This window comes from Syngnathoides biaculeatus, chromosome 8 (assembly GCF_019802595.1).
Source record: "Syngnathoides biaculeatus isolate LvHL_M chromosome 8, ASM1980259v1, whole genome shotgun sequence".
Classification (NCBI taxonomy): Eukaryota; Metazoa; Chordata; class Actinopteri; order Syngnathiformes; family Syngnathidae; genus Syngnathoides; species Syngnathoides biaculeatus.
The window spans coordinates 243,448-250,614 of NC_084647.1; the positions used below are offsets into that span (position 1 = coordinate 243,448).

The 7,167-nt window shown below is 40.0% G+C and overlaps 1 pseudogene; it reads right to left on the reverse strand.

Moving 5' to 3' along the window:
• Positions 1-3,158: 3,158 nt before the first annotated feature.
• Positions 3,159-3,277, reverse strand: LOC133505458 (5S ribosomal RNA; annotated as a pseudogene).
• Between the last annotated feature and the right edge of the window lie 3,890 nt (positions 3,278-7,167).

Sequence of the window (7,167 nt, forward strand, 5' to 3'; positions counted from 1 at the left end):
TCCATCCATCCATTTTCTTAGCCGCTTATCTTCAAAATGGAGTGTTGGAGCCTATCCCAGGTGTCAACGGGCAGGAGGCAGGGTACACCCTGAACTGGTTGCCAGCCAATTGCAGGGAACATCGGGACAAACAACTGCACTCACAATCACACCTAGAGCAACTTAGAGTGTCCAGTTAATGTTGCATGTGTTTAGGATGTGGGAGGAAACCTGAGTGGCCAGAGAAAACTCATGCAGGCATGGGGAGAACATGTAAACTCCAAACAGGTGGGTCTGGGATTGAACCCGAGACCTCAGAACTGGGAGGCCAACGCTTTCCAGCTGAGCCAGCGTGCCGCCCACATAATCATTATTATGATTATTTTATTTTTAAGGAAGCCAACATTCATGTCTTATAATAGTCCCTTAATTACAAATCTTTTTCATTCTCCATTAGCCCATTCGGTACACATCTAATTATATTGGCCCAACAATCTTGGTTGGTTTTTAATAAGGCTCTCTTAAGAACCGCAGGAGTTCCAAAGCTATCATCACAAAGTACACAGCACAATTAGTTGAGCGATAAAGTTGAATTAGATTGAGTTTGAAACATAACATTAAAACACTTGAGTGCAATCAATTCAATCAATCAATCATAATGTCAGTTGTTGCTCATTTAATTTCACTCAGGCCATGGGCATTCTGGCGTTTATCTCTGCTGACTCTGGGCTTAAGGCGAACTGGTCACCAGCCTCTCACAGGGCACATATAAATATGCATTAATTTGCATTTACATTTACATGCATATAAAATTTAGTGATGCATGTTTTTAGGAAGTGGAAAGAAATTGGAGCACCTGAAGAAAACTCCATAGAGGTGAGGCTAGACTTGAACCCAGGCCCTCAGAACCGTGAGGCAGATGTGCCACCCCTTAATACTGTTGTATCATGGGTAAAGGTGCATTTTTCCCCAATGTAGGTTACTGACCACTTAGGAAAACTGGCCTAACCCTAACCAGCCACACCAGGCAACAACTGAGGTGACTGAAGTACACTTTGGATTTAATAGGAGTACGGATCCTTCTTTTAACAAAAAAGTAGACACAAGACACACTGATTCAAAGTCTTTTTTCTTTTTTACTGTCCATCACTGTATAAATAATACTCAATTTGATAGCTTGACAACAAAATCTAAAAAGTAGCCCTCTTTTGATTTAAAATATGCATTGTCCTCATAGGTGCAACAAAAAACATGTTGCAGGGATGTGACGGGACAGAGAAAAGATTTTAAATTACCAAATAGCAAACAGACAAAAGACACCTAAACTTTCTCTCCATCCATCATTTTTTGAGCTGCTCATCCACACAAGGGTCACAGGAGTGCTGGAGCCTGTCTTCTGGCATTGGGTGGGGTACACCCTCAGCTGGTTGCCAGCCAGTCGCATGACACATGGAGACAGACAGCAGTCCCACTCACGATCACACCTACAGGCAATTTAGGGTCTTCAATGAACCTAGCATCTATGTTTTGGGGATGTGAGAAGAAACCGGAGTGCCCACAGGGAGAACTTGCAAACTCCACACAGGCGGGGCTGGGATTTGAACCTTAGGCTTTGAAAAGCATATCCACAAAAAATAGAACAGCATCACAACAACTCATTTTCGGAGCTGACAACATTAAACAATTGTTGTTATTAAACCCATGGATGGAGAACATCTTGCTTGGTCTTGGTTCATTCTACCTGCTTCACATTCCTCCATGTTGCTGCTGTCACAGTTTTATTTATTTTTTATTTCTTTTAAGTCCCCAGAAAATCAATCAATCAAAGTTGAAACTGTTTACTTTTACCTCGCTATTAACCTATTTTTTTTTTATATCTTGCTGTCATCCATTTCATTCAACCTATGTGACCAACCTCAGAGGACACACAGAAAAAAACATTACTCCACACGTAAGCTTTCAAAATGAAGAAACATTTTGCATTCATATTTAAATCTCTTCAGCAGCAAAGAGGAATCCAGTGCCTCAGTTCAACTTCTTTCTAGTGATAAAGTTGTAGGGTAGCGAATAGCCACCAGATGTCTCTCCCTGACTGGAAAAGAAACGGTTTGCTTCCGTTCACATTTTCTCTACTTATCTGTACAATGTGGTGTTGATGAACAGATAGGCCCGTTTCTCCCAGCACATTGAACTAGGCATTTAAATGGAATGATGGGGCTTATCACCAATCCCTTCATGAATGATCGAGATCAGCCGACGCATTGGGAATCAAGTCATCCGTGTCCTTGTTAGATCTATTCTCATCCCTCAGGTCACACTCTTGTCTTTGTGGGCCAAAATAGAGACAATCTACCCCCCCCCCCCCCACACACACACACACACACCCTCAGAAAGATGTATAATGGTCCTTTCTGACAGAGTGCAGTCAATGACGTGATTTCTTTCGCCATGGCTTTCATTTTAAAAATCTGTTTGGAATTCTGTTTTTAACTATTTAATTTAATTATCAAAACGAAATGATATTTATTTGACATAGATAACTTGGGTGTTTCTCATTTTATTGAGGAGTAATATCCTTTTTTTAAAAGGTCTTTTATATTTTTGAGTAGGCATATTGGTTTGTTGCGCAAAATGGAGACATGCTCTATGTGTTTGGCTAATCAAAGTTAGCAAATGTCCAAAGGTGTCCTCTGTGGTTTGGTTATGCGTACACAGAATACAAATTCCAAGTGTTGCAAAAATCATGGCCCAAAAAAACTCTCACTCTCCTCTCTTGATCACAAGAATGTAAAGTCAACATTTGCTGTAACCACTAATGATGAGTGAATAAAGCAGTCCAAATAAACGGGTACACTGTATATCATTATTCATCTAGCAATTGACAATGCACCAGTAAATAGCAAAGTATACTTTGGAAGTATGGCTTTAGTGTACTATCCCCACTGATAAATCAAAGCTGAATCCACTAAGTCAGTCATTTTATGTTTACACAAGACCTTAAAAAATGTCTGAACCACTGTCACTAATGCTATCGGATTATTGCAAAATTGCTGAATCACAGAATTCTTTACCTTTCGGCTTGTCCCGTTAGGGGTTGCCACAACATGTCATCTTAGATGAACGCATATTTGTTTGGCACAGTTTTACGCTGGATGCCCTTCCTGACCCAACGCAAGAGAAGCTTACAGCACCTGGTATTCCTAGGCGGTCTGCCATCCAAGTACTAACCAGGGCCAAACCCACTGAACTTCCGAGATTTGACGAGATCGGGCGTTCTCAGGGTAGCATGGCCGTAAGGTACTGCATCACAGAATCCAAAAGAAAATGTTGCTACTTAGCCATTTGGAGTAACAATTTTTTTTATCGTATGCTGGCTGAGGTCAGATGGCATTTAATCTATGTAACATGCAAAGTGTCCTGGGATAAGTTTGGAACCATAACGAGACCATTTCTTGCAAAAGATCTCAGAACGTGATTTTTTTTTTTTTTCCGCACGAGTGGATTTGCTGCGTTCATCCCTGATCAAATGAAATGCATCAAAGTTTAAAACAAACTAGTTACATAAAGGGTGAAAGCATCCTTATCGGGCATATTTAGGATGTGTTAACACTTGTTGCTGGGTAATAACGTTTATTCTGATTTTGATTCTGATTCCGTTTGACATTTCATAAGGTTTTTACAATTCTACAATTAGTAGTGACCGTAATTTACAGCAAGTATTGTTAAAAAAATAGTAGTTCCCGCCAATGAATACATGACGTAACCCCCGTGTGTATGTAATATATATAGAAGCCTATACAACAATGCTTTTCTGCAACGTATCAGGGTGTTTGTAGTCTGGATTTCCATGGAATCTATTTTTTTTTTCGATCACTCGTTCCTGTGTTATCATTATTTTCTTATACGTGTCTATTGTTATATACATGTCATGTTATTGCAACCACAATGTGGAGCCATTACTATTACAATGCATGAAGGGAATATATATTACAATAGACTTAGATTTGTTATATGTTTTATATGTTATTTTCCACATATCAAGCTGTAAAACACTATCAATAATTATACTTTAATTAAATAGTTATACTTCCTACTACATCACAGGACTTTAGTTGAATTCACACTCTATAAAGAGAAAGCTGATATATATATATTTTTTAAATCAATATTGTTTATCTATTTTTGTGTTGATGAGTGACATAAAAGGGGAGCTCTTGGGGCTTGCAGAATTAGGCCAAATACAGGAATCCCAAGGAAGTTCATACTTGTATCTAATGCAGTTAATAGGTCACTTGTCAGGGTAGTTTAAATCCATCATGTTTTTTGTTTTTACTTGAGAATTTACTGTATGTTGGAAGAACATACTTTTATTCTGCTACTATGATCCACACATTCACATGGGGCGCTGTTCCTCCAGTGTACCATTAGCACAATGTTTGACTCATGTTCAACAATCTAACATAACAAAACTGTCATCGGTCCAAATCTGCCGAGAAATTTGTCTTGTCACCGTGTTTGATGAGGCCGATGACCATGGTGTCATCTGCGAACTTCAGGAGTTTGACCGTCGGATGCCACGAGGTGCAGTCGCTCTTGTAGAGCGAGAAGAGCAGAGGAGAGAGGACACAACCTTGGGTAGCACATGGATGAGGTGGTGTCCCCCAGCCTCACCTACTGTGTCCTTCTTGTCAGGAAGTTGTAGATCAACCGGGAGATGGCAGGCGAGACGGTGATCTGGAGAAGATTGAAGGGGAGGAGTTCAGTGATGATGGTGTTAAATGCAGAGCGAAAGTCCACGAACAGGATCCACACATAGGTTCCCACAATTTTGAGGTTTTCAAGGATGAAGTGCAGACCCATGTTGACGGCATCATCTCAGACCTGTTAGCTCGATAGGCTGAGGTAGATTCTCTTCTCTCCCTGACGTTTTACATTTACTTGGGTCATATTATTTTCAAGTAACTGTTCTCTTGCTTGAATACAATATTTGACTTACTCTACCCCTCTCTGAATAAGGCACACATTCAACAAACTGCACTTAAGATGAACACACATTATTCATGTTGCGGTAACCCTGCTCATTCATGAATATTAAGGATTACCATCTTTATTACACCAACAATTCAGAATTGTATAGTGTAATAATGCATCCTGAGAGCCACATGGCTTCTGCTGCAAAGTACAGACACTCCGTGTGAAGCCAACCAAGATTACATAATGCACTGGAAACTGTCATTAATTACTGGATAATCACCTTAATGTATTTTACTATGCAGCATGTGGTAAATAACTGTAGAATTTACAGAAATGTGTGCAGTGCAGAGCAGGTTTAAATAAAAGATGCTTTGGACAGCATATTTGGTCGTGTTATCCAAACAATTGCGCAAGCATTTTACTTATCTGACCAAAGGTGCAGTAAAAAAGATAAAATATAACCACAACCTGATTGGGCTGCATACATAATGTGAAATTATGTGTGACAAAATTGAAATTTGATAATCAGAAAATACATCTGCTTGATTGAATACACCTATCTATATATCTAAAATGTATGTTATAGCCATAACGTTCACCATCAGACAGACAGAGACCACACTTGCAGCGTTTGGGGATTTGAACTCTATTGCATTTTAAACTACTTAAATGCAAAAAAAGTGTGCTTTGAATCTCTACAAATGCATTCCAGCCCCAAACTCATGCATCAAACATTATTCCCCTTCATTTATTTAGATTTACCTTAAATCAAAGTACTTCATGTGTGTGACTTTGGTCTTGCTACTGAAATACTTGAAGTTGGGAAATGTCCTTCGGCAATGATGTGATAAAATGCTCAATTTGACTTGAGACATGTGGCACGGTGGAGCAGCTGTAGAGCGTTGGCCTCACAGTTCTGAGGACCTGGGTTGAACCCCCATGTGTTGAGCCGGCATGTTCTCCCTGTGTCTGCGTGGGTTTTCTCTGAACACTCCAGTTTCCTCCTACATCCCGAAAACATGCATTAATTGGAGACTCTAAATTCCCCCTAGGTGTGATTGTGAGTACGACTGTTGTTCGTCTCCATGTGCCCTGCGATTGGCTGGCAACCAGTTCAGGCTGTACCCTGCCTCCTGCCCGATGACAGCTAAGATAGGCTCCGGCACTCCTATACCCTCATGAGGATAAGCAGCGAAGAAAATGGATGGATGGATGGATGGATGGATGGATGGATGGAGGATGGATGGATGGATGGATGGATGGATGGATGGATGGATGGATGGATGGACTTGAAACATAGATCTTCTCAGTCTGGAGCAGACAAAAAAAAATACCAATAATGCGGTACGACATTGTGGCCACAGAAGGTCAATGTTTTCTTTTTTGAAAGAAACACTAAAAATGCATCAAGCAGAGAGATGAACAGCAGAGTAAATGTTGGACACAGGATTCCAGTTTTTTGTCTTATGGAGGAAAATGTAACTTTCATTTATTCTCACAGCATATTGAATTCTGTGATGACATCAGGAGGTGATCTACCGTAGTTCTACTGGCCTTAGCATTATACCTCTTTTTGTCCAATCTATGAAAATATGTTACAAGACCTGTAAGAAAAAGATTATCCTTTTAAAGATAGTCAACATTATTGAGGTGTTCATTTGATTGCAGGTCTTCTGCCAGATTGGGTTTGATTCTGAAAGTAGTCATACTTACAGTTTGTTTCTGAGAGATCAAAACACGCCAGCACAAGGAGAATATGTAAATTTCACACAAGAAGGTTGGAGCAAAGATTCACACACGCAACCCAAAAACTGTGCAGCAGATGTGCTAATAACACTACTACAAATAATATCGGTACTGTACGGTACTGCCACACAGCACTGGATAAGTTAAAAATGCAGCCAAGAAAATAAAATGATTTATAAATCATCCAATGTTTAATATATGGAGTATGTATTGTTTGTGTTACATGTTGAGAAATGTGTACACAATGCTTTTAGAATTCACTAATTATTAATGGGACAGGACAGTGACTCAGCTGGAAAGCGTTGGCCTCACAGTTCTGAGGTCCCGGGTTCAATCCTTGCCTTTGTAGAGTTTGCGTGTTCTCCCCGTGCCTGCGTGGGTTTTCTCCAGGCATTATTTGCCTAGAGGATGCTAGTGGAAAAGTACAGAGAAGGTCAGAAGGAGCTACATTGTGTCTTTGTAGACCTA